General features: G+C 42.3%; 1 protein-coding gene across 8 annotated transcripts in view; it reads right to left on the bottom strand.

The window, feature by feature from the left end:
• Positions 1-16309, bottom strand: part of PHLDB1 (pleckstrin homology like domain family B member 1) — a 2201164-nt gene that overhangs the window by 65819 nt on the left and 2119036 nt on the right. The window lies entirely within an intron of this gene.

Below are 16309 nucleotides of genomic sequence, written 5' to 3'. Positions count from 1 at the left end.
AAGCCAAGAGGTTTAAAAAAGAGGAGGCTTGATGGAATAAATTTAACAAAAAGCAATGTGGCAAATGTAGTCATAATCTGCTGATTAGGTACAACATCACAGGAAGTGACAAAAATTAAGTAAATACAACACCAGAACTGGCTTGAAATGGGGATACAGAGGCATATAACAACAAAAAAAAAGCCAAATATAAGAGCAAATTGAATAAACCTATGGCCACACAATCATGCAGAAAAAATCCAGGTAAGTTGAGATTTAACAGATAAACTGAAATAATATATGGAAGGTGGACAGATTAAACAGTCAGGAGAGAACAGAGATAGGAACATACTGGGAAACATGATATGTATATGTGCCAGAACAAGTCTCAAAGTGTCTCTAAGCAAAGGTAGTTGTGGCCATCTTTGTGATGGAATGGGGATGCTGAGCCCATGATAGATAAGCTGCAATTATCCCCACCATAGAACATAAAAATAAAATCTTGTAAATACTGATGGGGGTTTCAAATTTTACATTTTTTTCAGGGATTTTATGCAATACAAGCTGAGTTTCAAATTAAGAAAGGCAAGGAGAATTTATAAAAAAGTTCTACTTCTTATGCACATCGGTTAACAGGCAATCTGATGACAGACTAATTTGAAAAGTGCAAAAATGAAAAGTATGAAGGAAAATGATAAAGGAAGGTCCAGTGCACTTACAATTAGGAAATATTAGTTTAGAGAAGGTAGCAAAGAAGAAAAACACAGAATCAATTGAAAAGATAACATGAGCAAGACAAATGCTCTGAGGCGAAACATCAACTGGCTGAAAATCCTCTTAACATGAACAGAATAATCAATCAGTCAGGCAAAAAAGAAGAGCAGGATAAAATGGCACATCAGGAGACACACAAATGATATGGAGCACTACAAGTGCGAATGAGGGGATATCAACTTGTGGCGAGATTGAGCTATATGGGTGCCAGAAGGAAGAGACTACTGCTTTTATAAGGAAGGAACTTTCCAATGAAGATCACTGGAAGATGAGCAGGGGAGGTACGGAACATTAAAAGGAGAAAATCAGGGACACAGGTTGCTGTTTGCTTCAGTATATGCACTGCCTAACAACTCCAATCATATTTGCTGTGATACTTTCAGAAACATAAAGTTAAATTTTATGTATTTTTCATGAGGAGATATTTTAATATAGGGACTGAAATATGATTTTCCATTAGAAAGAGGCTGCTAAAAGGAAAAACAAACTGTATATAAAAGGCAGAAAAGAAGTGCAAAACTTGTTTGCAGAAACTAGAGTTAGTGGATGCGGTGGTCTCCAGTTGATCCCAGGTACTAAAGAATACACAAATTACTTGGCAATACATTTGTGCTGGTCTAGGGCAGTACAGTGATGTAACAGGTAGAGTTGCCACCTCACAGCAACAGATTCTCTAGTTCAATTCTCAGCTGGGGTGCCCTCTGTGAGGAGTCTGCATATCCTCCCTGTAAGTGAGTTTTTTTCCAGGTGCCTCTCCAGTTTTCTCCCACATCCCAAAGACATGTTGTAACATGGTTGGGGCTTTAAAGTGCTTAAAGAGTCAAGTGTGTGACAAAGAAAGACCTGGCAACCTACTTTCATATACTCCTTTATCCTGATAACTACTCAGGTAGTAGGTGCCTGTCCACAGGGTCACTCAAGGAGTTGGATAGAACTCCTTAAACCTAAAATGAAATCATTGTATACAAGAATTAAACTGGCATATGGTCTTACATATTCTGCATTTGGGTCAAGCCTTTTGGACTCCTACTAGAAGTAAGGAAATTATTAAGTTATGAAACTGATGAGAGATTTTATTTACTGCAGATCACCCAAGGGTGGTATGGAACAGTACAGTTGTGTAAGTAAACTTACCATAACTGCATATGTTCAAATGATCACTGCTGCAGTAGCCTTAGCTATATGGGTTATATATCATGCCAAGGATATAACAGCTGGCCAACTTCCAAAGCTTCAGGGCACCTTCCATGTGCCAAGACTGTCAGGCTTGAAATGAGCTAACTAAAAGAAAAGTTTGGGTGCCAAGCCCTTTAGAGTTTTCCTGACAACAGAGAGAGGGAGGCCGAGAGCTGTAAGGCCAATGCTAAGAAAAACAAAAAATAAACACAGCCTAGCATAAACAAAACACCAAAAAACAAAGGGGTGGAGGAGGAGGAGGGAGCAGCTACAGCAGCAGTGACCATTCAAACACCTACTGTTATGGTACGTTTACTTACACAACTGTACTATGACATCATGGAGCTCTTGAAATATGTGTCCCAGGCTAGTACGAGCCTAGCACTGAGCAGCATTTTACCTTCCCAAGGATTATGTCACAATATGAACAAAAATTATTGATTTAATAATTGGCTAAGTTTCTGATGTCATTCTACATGGGTGTAACATCTGTCAGCATGGAAGGAGATGGTCAACACAACACACTGCTTTCCCAGGGATGGTCTGTACCTCTCTCCTCTAGGATTTCAAATATTAGCTAAAACGGTACTTTTCTGTTAAACCCCTACCACTTGCGGTGCAGTGTTTTCCTGTTATTTCAGTAGCATGCACAAGTGTTTGTGTAAGAAATAAATTTGTACAACAAACAAACAAGTTTTAATTGTTATGTTACGTGTAAAGGAAGGTATTATCATTGCACAAATAGCTGAAGTCCACCGTGAGACCCCTTCCAATTGCCGGAGGTTTTCGTTACACATTTCTCACCCACAAACAAGTTACCTTTCTTAGTTACACAAAGTAGCGTTCTGTCAGTATAGAAGTAGCTGAAGTCCACCGTTAAGGTTTTCTGCATGCATATTTATTTGAGCCGTAGCAGTCCATTAAGGTTTTCTGCATGCATATTGATTTGAGCCGTAGCAGTCCATTAAGGTTTTCTGCATGCATATTTATTTCAGCCGTAGCACTCACATACATGTAACAACCATCGAAATTGTAACAACTTCAAGCTGTTTCTTTGGGTTCCTTGTATTTCATTCTGTTTGCAGCCATGAAGCATGTGAGAAACTGTCTTTTGTTAATCCAACAGCTTCGGTTTCACTTACAGATTCACAGGTTAATACTAACTAGGTAGGCAATTTGAACAACCACGAAGAGCCTAGCAATGCACTCTAACAAGTATTGGTAATAGATTTACCTCGTTTCTTGATAAGAGCTGCCGTACTTGGCGCTTTGTGTTTTGCCGGCATTCTCTCACTAGTGCTGTGATCCATCTTCAATTCACTCAATGTTTTTCTGACTCATCTTCAATGAATTACATATCTTACATAAATGAAATACAGAACAATAACTGACCAGCAAAACACAGCAGCGCGATGTACTGGTAGGGGTTTAATGGAAAAGTACTGCTAAAACATTGTTCTCCTCCATAGTGCCTTTTTTAGGCAATGTCAAACAGAAAGTAAGTCCAACATAGCAAACTGAAACCAAGAAAACCTAAAGGTGTTGCTGCTCAATGTTAAGAGTCTAAACAAATAACTCCACTTCCTATAAGCTCTCTTCAGCCTAGAGAATGCTGATGCCTGTGCGGTCACTGAGACATGGTTTAAAGCCATGGAGCACACACTGACAGTGCAAGGTTACAATGCCTTCCACACATTTACATTTAGACCAGCTACTACACAGACAGGGACTAAAGGTGAAGGTGTCTCGATTTACATCAAAAATAAATATACCTCAAGGATGGTCAAACAGGAGAATGCACTTGAGCTTCTCCATGTTCAAATCACCATAAGTAAAATCCCATACCACTTCCTTTCAAGCTACAGGTCCCCCTCTATGACCCATGAAACCAACAGCACATATTTAAACTTATTGGAAATACTCACCCTCCAACCCAATACCATATTCATGGGCAACTTTAATTACCTCACTATTAACTGGGAATCCTATACGACACCAAACGTGCAGGCAGACTAATTCCTAGATTTTGTACACAAACTCCTTGGACCAGATTGTCAATACACAAACAAGAGATTCAAACATATGGGATTCAGTCCTCAGTAACATGGGAGAATGCTGCACACACCCTAGTGCAATGTGTTCTCTGATAAGGTCAGAACACAAAATAGTTTTCTTTGTAGTAAAAATAAGACTTGGAACTCCAGCTAACCTTGGGCTATTCAGGAACTACTCTAAGGCTAATATCCTACTATTGACAACATAGAAAAATTTCAAGCCCCCATAAACTATGAGAATACTGCTGCCTACACAGAACTTATCACAGAAACCCTATACAAGCATGTTAATAGCTGCATAGAGGCAGCTGTACCCACCAAGAAGAAGTACAGAACTAACTCAAAAAACAAGCCAACCTGCTGAAGTCACAATATCAACAGGCTGTATAACAGAAGGAAGAAAATCAAGGCAAAAATTAGGAGGTGCATCACCCAGCAGAATAAAAGCACTCTGATCAAATTAAACAATTTAGAGGATAAATAAGCTTCACCAATGTCAAATCTGAGGTAACAAGGCATTCTTTAGCTATGTCCGCAACCTTAATGGCAATACACAGTTGTGTGCAGAGCTCATTGTAAATGCAGCCACCTATACTGAGCCAGAAGGTATAGCAAACCTACTAGCTGACAAATTCAGCTGCAACTTTACCCCTCTCTCCCCATCAATCTTCCCTCAGGAAACACCATCAAATACAACTCCCCCCACTATCACTAGAGAACAGGTCCTTAATGCTCTCTAGGCCAAGAACACTGCATCAATGAGCCCAGACAGTATTCCAGGATGCCTTTAAACAGCATGAAACATGATCTATCAGGCCCTCTGGAATTGCTATTTAACTGTAGCCTCCAAACACACTTTGTGCCTCATGAATGGAGAACAGCAACAGTCTTCCCTCTGCACATAGCCGGGCATCTACAGATCCATAAGTCTTACTAGTCTCATATGCAAAGCCATGGAAAGAATTATCATTGAAATAATCATAGGTTCATAGGTTCATACTAGGCTATCTGCCCTAGGGCATTTATAAGCCTAGCCAGAGTATGTTTGGCTTTCGCCACCCATTTTAAATTAATTTTGCTATGCCCTTTTTTGAGGTTAGTATACTGTGCCTCTGTCTAACAGTGACACAGAAGTGATACCCGGGGTAAACCTACGATCTCCCATCCACTCATCAAGATTCCTCTTGAAGAGAGTCAATGAGGGACTCTGCCTAACCTGGACTGGGATTTTATTCCAGAGTGAAGGGAGCCTCTGGGTTATGAATCTGTCCCTCCAGCATGTCCTATTTATTTCAGTGCTGAGGTTTAAGTCTCTCAAGCGTGTAGCTCGATGGGATTTGGATTTTTGAGGTGCAGCATGTCCCTTAATTCGGGTTGGACATGGCTTTATACGTCAGGCACAGGTCGCCTCTGAGCAGGCGGTATGCCACTGAGTAGAGCTGGAGTTTCTTTAACCGGGCAGCATATGGCATCTGTTTGAGCCCTTTGATCCTCTTGGTGAGGTACTTTTGGGGTCTTTCCAGTTGCTGCAGGTGTTTTGTAAGGTACATCCCAAAAGGGGCATTGTACTCGATTATGGGCCTGATGAGGGATGAGTAAAGAGGCACGATGACCTCCCCTAATCTAGATGCGAATCCCTTCATGATTAGGTGGGCTATATAAAATGTTTTTCTAACCACTTTGGCCACGTGGTTGTCAAATGAGAGATTGCTATCAACTTGGGTCCCCAGGTCCCTAATTACTTCTTCTGTACTTAATGGATTACCACCTATGTGGTAATTTGTGGGCACTTTGTTTTGCCAAAGGGGATGACTATACACTTTTTGGTGTTTAGCTTGAGGCCATGGCTCTGGCACCAGTTGTCTGTTTCTATGAGGCCCTTTTGGAGGATGCTTGTGTCGGCTGGAGAGTCGATTATGGCACCCAGTTTGCAGTCATCTGCGAACTTGGTCAGCCACAGTCCTTCTGTGTTGGCCTGTACCTCCGAGAAATATATACCGAACAAAAGAGGTCCCAGGACTAAGCCTTGTGGGATGCAACTTGTAACTGGTTTGGAGTCTGACATGGCTCCAGCAATTCTAACCATGTGGGTTCTGTCCTTGAGCCAGTTTGCAACCCATCTAGTGACATAGGGGTTTATATTTAAGCTGGTGAGCTTATCTATAATGCCCGAGTGGGGTATTGTATCGAAGGCTTTTGCGAGGTCCAGGTAGGCTGTGTGGACCACCTTCCCTTCGTCAATGGCCTTGGTGACTGTTTCAAAGAAGTCAACCAGGTTTAAGAGGCAGGATCTGCCCTTAACAAAGCCGAACTGGGTAGGATCCAGTGTCTGTAGGTCCCCAATATCTTTATTTATGAGGTCCATGATGATCCTTTCCATAGCTTTGCAGACCAAGCTAGTCAGGCTTATGGGGTGATAGTTTCCAGGGTCCGTTGAGGCACCACCTTTGTGAAGAGGGACCACTGTTGCTGTATGCCACTCTTTGGGTACATATCCTGTAGTAAGGCTGAGATTGAACAGTAGTTTTATGTTTGGGTTTAGCTCTTCTTGGAGTTCATGTAGGATGCAGCCCGGGACACCGTCTGGTCCCATTGATGCTGTGTTTTTTGCTTTGGAGAGGGCGGCTCTTACCTGAGCATCTGAGATGTCAGGGCGGCAGCACTCTGCTGGGATAGATATTTGCCCTTTTGGTGGGGGGGGGGGGGGGAGAAGTTTGCGCTGAACCTGTCAGATAGGATGTTGGCAATGTCTGTGGGTTTGGTGTATTTTTTGTCATTTTGGACTAATTCTGAGCATATCTGGGAATTCCCACCCAGGTTCCTAACATAACTAAAGAAAGCCTTGTGATTATCCTTAGTGTCCTGTGCAATTTTTCTCTTGAAGCTGGCCTTAGACGATTTTATGAGTACCCTTAGTTTTTTGCTAATACTGATCAGAGATGCCTTCCCTTTTTGGGATTTTGCTCTGTCATGAAGTAGCTTTCGCCTTCTGTTGTATAGTTTGTTTATGGCTGGGGTCCACCAGACAGGACATCTGCCTTTGAAGGATTGGGTCTTGGTTTTATTTGGGATTGCATGATCCATGCATTCCTGAAGGTGTTCATAGAATGCATTTATAAAGGATTCTGCGGTCTGGGCCGTATTTTCCATAGGCCCAGGGGCTTTGAAGGATTCCACCTTGGTTTTGAGGAGTGTGAAATTTGCTTTATAAGTTTTTCACTGTGGTTTTCTGGGCAGAGGGTGGGGTCGGGATGTAAATATCCAGTGAGATCAGTTTATGATCTGGTCTTACCAGTGAGGGATACACTTCTGGTCTGGAGCATAGAGTCCCCATGTTGGTGATGATCAGGTCCAGTATGTTTTCCCCTCTTGTGGGAGTGGTAACAAGTTGTTCCATAGCATTTGAGTTTATGAATTCTAGGAACCTTTGGGCTAGGGTGTTGGAGCTAGAGTAATGCTCCCAGTCTATGTTTGGGTAGATGAAGTCGTCCAATATAAAGGTGTTTGGAGAGACCTTCATATTTTCCAGTGTTTTCAGGAAGGCCGAGTGGGGTTCCTGGATTTGGGAGGGTGGTCTGTAGCAGGCTATAAACTGGAAGGCAGTTTTACCCACTGTTAGTTGCACATGGATAGTCTCTGATGCTTCGTGCTTTGCCACCAACCTGGAGGTGTGGGCATCTTTGATGAATATCGATACTCCCCCTCCTTTTGTGGTTCGGTCCAAGTTTTGGGGCCGAAAAGCATGGCATGAGGTATAACCTGGTAGTGCTGGGGTGCTCTCGGGAGCCCTGAACCAGGTTTCTGTTACTGCACAGATATCGATGTTCTCCATGCTAAGGAGAGTTTCAAGTGCGTGCATCTTGAGGTTTAGACTTCTGGCGTTGAGTAGCATTACTCTTAGTTTCTTATCCCTTGTGATACCTATGGTGGTGGGTTTGTCTTTTGAGCCTTGCCTAAAAAAGGCACTATGGGGGTAGCAAGAGCCTTTGCCAATATCCGAAAGCCCAGGGTGACAGGTGCAAGCCGTCCCTAGCGAAGCATCGTGGCTTGTCGAGCATATCATCCCAGGCTGACAGGCATTGGATCCCCTTTGAATGACACCAGTACTTAAGCCAATTGTTGAAATTGATCATCTTGTCTTCATATTGTGGCATCATTCTTGGTGAGGGTAAGATGCTACTCAAGGTCAGGGTCATACCGGCCTGGGCTACATGCTCAGAGAGCTCCTCTATGTCTCTTTTCATGTAGTCCAGGGAGGTAAGTCTCAGGTCATTCACACCAGCATGGAGAATGACTGAGTCATATTTGTACTTGCCTTGGAGTGACCTGAGTGCTTGTGTTATAATGACATAGGATACCTCCAGACTCTGGAACCAACCCAATTTGGTTTCATCAATGGCAGGAGATTCCTACTCAACTTGGTGGACTTCTTTGAGAAGTTCACCAAAGCAATGGATACGGGCAAAATGGTTCTCATTGTCTACCTTGATCTGGCCAAGGCATTTGACACAACCCACCACTTGGGCACTGTTGACAAACTTAAGAGATTAGGTATAAACCCTTATGTAACCTGCTGGATAACCAACTAGCTAAGAGACAGGACCTAGAAAATTAGAAATGTGGTGTTCACCTCTACAGAGAGGCCAGTCACACTAACAGTCCCTCAGTCATCGGTCCTGAGACTGCTCATTTTTGACATTTATTTCTCTGAAGTCAAGTCCAACATCAATGGCCTCTGCCAGACTAAATTTGCAGACGACTGCAAATTAGGAGATGTCACTGAATTGCCCACTCTTGGAAGGGCTGACACAGACAAACAACTGGTGCCACAGCTATGGAATAAAGCTAAATGCTAAGAAATGCATAACAGCATCCTTTGGGAAGTCATTCACCCCTGGTAACTATCATATTGACAACACACCCTAAGAGATGACCCAGTAGTCAGGGACTTGGGGACACACATAGACAGTAATCCGGCCTTTGACCATCATGTGTCTACTATGGTGAGGAAATCATTCTACATTGTGTAACTTATAAACAAAAATATGGCATCTAGGTCCAAGGAAGTCATTGTTCCATTGTATTCGACTTTCATCAATCCTATCATTTCAGTACAATGCCCCCTTTTGTACATACTTAACCAAGTACATCCAACAATTGGAACTAAAAGAATATAGGGCATAAGTAACATGTCCTAAGCAGACTGCCTCAAGGCCCTATTCCTGTATTCAACCTCCTACAGGCTGCTGAGGTGAGATTTATGCCTGGCATACAATGTCAGACCTTACTCTGATGGACCTCTTGCATATCTGCAAAACAAACAGCACCAGAATTACCTGTACTAAAGACTTAAAGGAGAACCGCAGCCACAGACTCAAAAAACATGTTTATTTCATCATGTTTAGATGTTTCCAATATTTTAACAGCACTGTGGGACTCTTTACAGGTTTTTAAATATTTTTATATGTAATTTCAGAGTCTGGCCACATGGGGTCTAGCATTTTGATGAGAATTCACAAATTTTCTAAACCTCCATGTATCCCAGAATGCAGTGTTTGTCCTTAACACATTACATCACGCAGGCTTCAGTGTTCAGAAGCAACTGTGACTGCATTCATTTTGCATGCATACACTGGTGTCTTATCAGTCAGAACATTTTCAACTAAGATATCTTGCTGTTCAATGACTACTTAAAAAACTAAGACACAAAACACACTTTGTAAGTGTTTTTTACTGCTTTTTCTTTACAGAGATCTTAATTTTCACTCTTTTGTCATGCCTGAGTTGCAGTTCTTTAGATCATCTCCCCTCCCCCTTCAGACTTCCCCTCCCAAGCTGTCAAACTGCTGAAGGTAATTTGACCTGTTGTTGTTTTGATTGACACATCACCACAGGAGACTTAACTCATCCATTGTTTCCTAGTTCTAGCCTTTTCTTTCTGACAGTGGGACACTTATTTATGCAGCACCATGGCTTCCTGTCATGAAACAGGGATGCATAATTCATAGTATTTGGAAACATAGTGTTTTTCAACCCGCGATGGTGGTGCCGCGGTAGCGTTGTCGCCTCACAGTAAGACGCTGTCCGGTTCAATTCTCAGCTAGAGCGTCTTCTGCGTGGAGACATGCGTGAATGGGCGTACCTTCGTTGAAGTTGTGCGTCAGGGCTGGTAACTCGGCATGTAAAAATCAACAACCAATCATTAGCGGACCGGAGTTCCACTGTGGTGACCCCTAACCGGGAAAAGCCGAAAGACACAACACAACAAAAAGTGTTTTTCAAGTAAAACAAGCTACTTTTTCTGGGCTATCGTGTCTGCCTCAAATACTCACATTTATAACAGTGCTGTAAACAGAAGAGTGTTAATGGACAAAAAATAATAATTTGACTTGCATTTCAAAGTAGAATTGTAAGGCAGAGGTATCACATGCTTACTGAAATCACCACTGCCTCACCATATGAAAGTCTTGTGATGCCCATGTACGGATTTTGATTACAGAACTAACCATTATGCCAACAATTAGACATTTATGTCTAATATTATTTACATTATTCACATAAAAGTAGTGCTGGCTGTAAATGCCCAGACAGCTTGGTTTGCTGGTATGCATTTCCTGAGATTGGTTTGCCTGAAAACTCTTACTGGCCCAGTGTGTGATCATATCATGATGTAGACCCGTGCTGGAATGCACTATATGCAAACAGTAATACATGTACTACGGCAATAGTATGCTAGATGCAGACTTTTGCAGGACAGTATGCAGTGTCTAATCTCATTTTGATTATTCTGTTCTATTCTCTACATGCTTACACATCCTTTGTGCTTTTCTCCTTATAAATATCCACCACATCATTATTCATCACATATCTAATAGTGATTTTTGTTTTTGCCTTTAATAGGTTCATAGGTAGGTACTAGGCTATCTGCCCGAAGGCATTTAAAAGCCTAGCCAGAATGTGTTGGCTTTCACCACCCCCTTAGATTAGTTCCCTGTGCCTCTGTCCAGCAGAGCCACTGAAGTTATCCCCGGGGTAAACTTTCTGTTTCCCATCCACTCATCAAGTTTTCTCTTGAAGAGTGTTAGCGAGGAGCTCTGCCTAATGTAGATTGGAATCTTGTTCCAAAGCATGGGAAGTCTCTGTGACAGAAATCTATTCCTCCAGCACGTCCTATTTATTGTTGTGGTGAGGTTTAGATCCCTAGAGCGTGTGACTCGAGGGGATAAGCTTTTCTTTAGGTGGAGCATGTCCATCAGCTCTGGGTTGGACATGGCCTTGTATGTCAGGCAGAGATCACCTCTGAGTAGGTGGTATGCAAATGAGTACAGCTGGAGTTTCTTCAGTCGAGCTGCATAGGGCATCTGTTTGAGGCCAGTGATCTTCTTGGTGAGGTACTTCTGTGGTCTTTCCAGCTGTTGCAGGTGTCTTGTAAGATACATCCCAAATGGGGCGTTGTAATCTATGATGGGTCTGATGAGCGATGAGTAGAGGGGCACAATGACTTCTTTTGATCTGGATACAAACCTTTTTGTGATAAGGTGTGCCACGTAGAAGGATTTTCTAACCATTTTGACAATGTGATTATCAAAGGAGAGTTTACTACCTACTTGGGTCCCCAGATCCCTTATTACGTCTTCCGTATTTAGGGGACTACCACCTATGTATTAGTTTGTGGGTACTTTGTTCTTTCCAAAGGGGATGACTATGCACTTTTTGGCATTTAGCTTGAGGCCCATGCTTTTGACAACAGGTGTCCATCTAAGTGAGACCCTTTTGAAGGATGTCTGTGTCATCCGGAGAGTCAGTTATAGCCCCTAGTTTGCAGTCGTCTGCGAACTTGGTCAGCCATAGTCCTCCTGTGCTTGTCTGTACCTCTAAGAAGTATATGCCGAACAGGAGGGGTCCTAGGACTGAGCCCTGGGGAACACCTCTTGTAACCGGTTTAGAGTCAGACCTAGCTCCAACAACTCTTACCATGTGGGTCCGTGAGCCAGTTGGCAACCCATCTTGTGACGTAGGGGTTTATGTTCAGGCTGGTGAGCTTGTCTATAATACCAGATAGGGAAATGGTGTCAAAGGCCTTTGCGAGGTCTAGGCAGGCTGTGTGTACCACCTTCCCATCATCTATAGCCTTGGTAACTGTCTCAAAGAAGTCCACCAGGTTTAGGAGGCATTATCTGCCCTTAACAAAGCCGAACTGGGTAGGGTCCAGTGCTTGGAGGTTCCCAATGTCTCTGTTAATGAGTTCCATGATGATGCACTCCATAGCCTTGCAGACCAAGCTAGTCAGGCTTATAGGGCAATAGTTCCCGGGGTCTGTTGTGGCTCCACCTTTGTGGAGCAGAATAACCATTGCTGTGCGCCACTCAATGGGTACGTAACCTGTGGAGAGGCTGAGTTTGAACAGTGTGTTTAGGTGAGGGGTTAGTTTGTCTTTGAGCTCATGTAGGACGCAGCCTGGGACACTATCCGGTCCCATTGATGCTGTGTTTTTGGCTTTGGAGAGGGCTGTTTTAACCTGAGTGTATGTGATTTCAGGAGCTCTACATTCTTCTGGTACGGTTATGGGCCCTTTTGGGGGTGAGAGGGGGCTGAAGTTTGCACTGAACCTGTCAGCTAGGATGTTGGCAATATCGGTCGGTTCAGTGTATTTTGTACCATTTTGCACGAACTCCGAGCAGATCTGAGCATGGCCACTTAGATTCTTGACATAGCTAAAGAATGCCTTGTGGTTATCTTTGGAGTCCTTGGCAATTTTTCTTTCGAAACTCACCTTGGATGATTTTATGAGGGATCATAGTTTCTTGCTGATACTGATCAGGGATGTCTTCCCTTCTTGGGATTTTACTCTTTTCTGTACTAGTTTCCTCCTGCTATTGTATAGCTTGTTTATGGCAGGAGTCCACTAGACTGGTTTCCTTTTCTTAGAGGAGTGTGTCTTGGTTTTGCTTGGGATAGCACAATCCATGCATTCTTGTAGGTGCCCATACAATGCATTAGTAAAGGATTGTGCAGCTTGGACAATGTTATCCTTTAGCATGGGGGCTTTGAAGCTTTCCACCTTGGTCTTAAGTAACGTGAAGTTTACTTTTGAAAAGTTTTTCACGGTGGCTTCCTTGTCGGGGGGTGGGGGCGGAATGTGGATATCCAAAGTGATTTGTTTATGGTCAGATTTAACCAGTGAGGGGTTGACCTCCAGTGTGGAGCACCAGTCGCCCATGTTGGTGATGACAGGTCCAATATGTTGTCACCTCTGGTGGGAGTGTTGACCAGTTGATCCAGGACGTTTGAGTTTATAAATTCTAGCAAATGTTGGGCAAGGGAGTTAGTACTAGAGAAGTTCTCCCAATTAATGTTTGGGTAATTGAAATCACCCAGTATTAGGGTGTTTTGTAGGACCTTTATATTTCCCAGTGTTTCCAGAAATGCGGAATGGGGGTCCTGGGACATGGTGGGTGATCTGTAGCAAGCTACAATTTGAATTGCAGTTTTGCCCGTTGTTAGTTGCATGTGGATGATCTCACATTGTTTTATATATATATATATATATATATATATATATATATATATATATATATATATATATTCATAGGTAGGTACTAGGCTATCGGTCCGAGGGCCTGTGTAAGCCTAGCCAACAAGGTTCCCTGGCTTATGCCACCCAAGAAAGTTATTTTCCTGTGGCACTGTAGAGCCAAGACACAGAAGTGATCCCTGGGGTGTATTTCCTATTGCCCAACCACTCATCAAGATTTTTCTTGAAGAGTGCTAATGAAGAACTTTGCTTGACATAGATGGGTAGCCTGTTCCAGAGTATGGGAAGTCTCTGGGACAGGAATCTATCCCTCCAGCATGTCCTGTTTATTGTGGTGACAAGGTTTAGGTCCCTAGACCTAGATGATTTGCCAGAAAACCACAAATTTTAAGAGGAACAGACCAAAAGTAGTATGAACGGAGCACACCAGCTACTATAAAATATGAATGGAGCACACCAGGTAATATAAAATATGAGCGGGAGCAATATTTAAAATATGTCCCTATTTTCTGGCCTTCTCCCCCCATTTTGTCATGCTTTGTCCAGATTTCTTTCACTAAGAGGATGAGAGGTATTGGTGTAGGATCATACATAGCAGTATGCACTACAGAGTCTTTGCCTTCCTCTCCAAACGTCTGCCCTCAGGAATTAATTGCAATAATCCCAAGTACAAAAATGCTTTCCCAACAGCCCTATAGCACTGTCTAAGTGTTGACAGGCAGTGTAGGAAACTGCCTAGCCACAAAAATAAATTCTGCTACATAAAAAAAAAAAAAAAAAAGATAAATGAGAATATGCTGGTATGCAAAGGCTGGCACTGATACAGATAAGATTCACTCACTCCCAACAAGCAAATTTAGTCCTTTCTTCCCAGCAGATGGCAATCACACCACCTTTAACACAACTTGGGGTTCCTATGTAATGTGCCACAGTCATGAAACCATGACAAACCAAACAAACCCATTGTTCTCCTCCAAATCAGGGCATCTGGGTGTTGATCCTACTCATGCCTTACTCATACAGTGAATACTGTTCATATATAGTTCAGTAAAAACAGTGCCAGTTGCTGAGGGCAGCATAGGGACTAACACCCCCAAAAAATAGCACTTTAAGTTAGAAAAAAATATCACATGGATGAGTGGGCAGCGTACCAAGCTGAATGGGTAATGTACCAGTTGAATGGGTGGTGTACTGGTTGAATGGGCGGTGTACCAGCTGAATGAATGGTATACCAGTTGAATGCGTGATGTACTAGTTGATTGGGTGGTACATCAGTTGAATAGGTTGTGTACCAGTTGAATTGATGGTTTACCCATTGAATAGGTTGTGTACTGGCTGAATGGGTGGAATACTGGCTGAATGGGTAGAGTACCAGTATACAAAGGCTGGTACTTAAGCAGTTAGGATTCCCTCATTCCCAGCACACAAACACAGCTCCTTGTCCCTGTAGTTGACAATAAGACCCCTTTACACCAGAAGCTACTGTAGAAGTGTTGGGAGAAATTATTCTTCTGTTTAATATAGCATACTTCCCCAGAGAGTGGTAACATAAACCCTGCCTTCCTCTCCAAACTGCAGCCTCTGGGTATTGAACCTGCTGTAGCTTTAGTGATGGTCCTTATAGAGCTAAATAAAAACAAAGCCCTGATAGCCTGCAGTAGTGTAAGAGCCTACAACCCTTAAAAACTCTTTACATCATGAGAAAGCATTTGCAAAGAAATAAGACTTAAATCAGTATATACTAGCACTGAAGTTATTAGAATCCCTTCTCTCCCAACAACTTAATGCAAACTCTTTTTGCAACCGACAATCAAATTCACTTTCACCACGCACACCAGGGGGTCCTGCAGAAATGTTGGAAACTTGACCTCTTCTTTTAGGCTACAACAACTTCCCAACCATCACAAATAATGAAGAAAAAAGCCTGCCTTTTATTTTCTATGTTGTACAGTAAGTATAGGTGGTAGTTTCCTGTGAAAAACAGAAAATAGAACACACACACTTTTGTTTTAATTATTTCTGTGCAGAGAGACTACTCAGAGATGTTAATGTTCATATAAAGCATCCAAGCAGTCCAAAATCGGTGATGTAATTTTTCCCAGCTGGAGTGAACGAAGACACTGTTCTGTGCTGACACACTTTAGCTGCTTTCACCCCAATCAGTACAAAAACGTGTGTGGAAAGAAAAGAGATCAGTAAATATAAACAACTGAAATAACTGATTTCTCCTCTTAGAAGATACTGTAACAAGGCATAGATTTGCAAATCATGGGCTAGTACTCTGCAAAAAGGGGGAGTGAAACGTTTTGCTAATGAACATAATGGTATCTCATTTACAGGCTCCAAATGAAATTACAGCAGGTATAGAGTATTAATCTTACTTGTACAATTACCATGCAAGTGAAATTATACCCTGCTAAAGTATTGGGCAAGACTTTTTCGTTAAAAAACAGTTTCATACCAGTTATAAAATAACATAAATATGCTAAAACCAAGCTACTTCCGGGCCCAAATATGTCTTTTCTCACAGTGTCAGGGCAACTCAGCAGCTAGAATTACAGGTTACTGATGAAAAATAAAACACTTACTCCAAAAGATTGAAATTATCACTCATATATAGTAATGTGGAAAACAAACAAAGAAGGAAATCAATGCACAGCTTAAGGGGAAAACAACAGCCACTGCAAAAGCTCAAAGGGAGTTATGGGTCATACCAGCTACTCTAAAATATGAGCGGAGCACACCAGCTACTCTAAAATATGAGCGGAGCACACCAGCTACTCTAAAATAT

Source organism: Protopterus annectens, chromosome 8.part0 (genome assembly GCF_019279795.1).
Source record: "Protopterus annectens isolate FY-2018-M chromosome 8.part0, PAN1.0, whole genome shotgun sequence".
NCBI lineage: Eukaryota > Metazoa > Chordata > Ceratodontiformes > Protopteridae > Protopterus > Protopterus annectens.
Note: the sequence above shows the minus strand (reverse complement) of the source record. Positions and strands in the feature narration are given on the sequence as shown.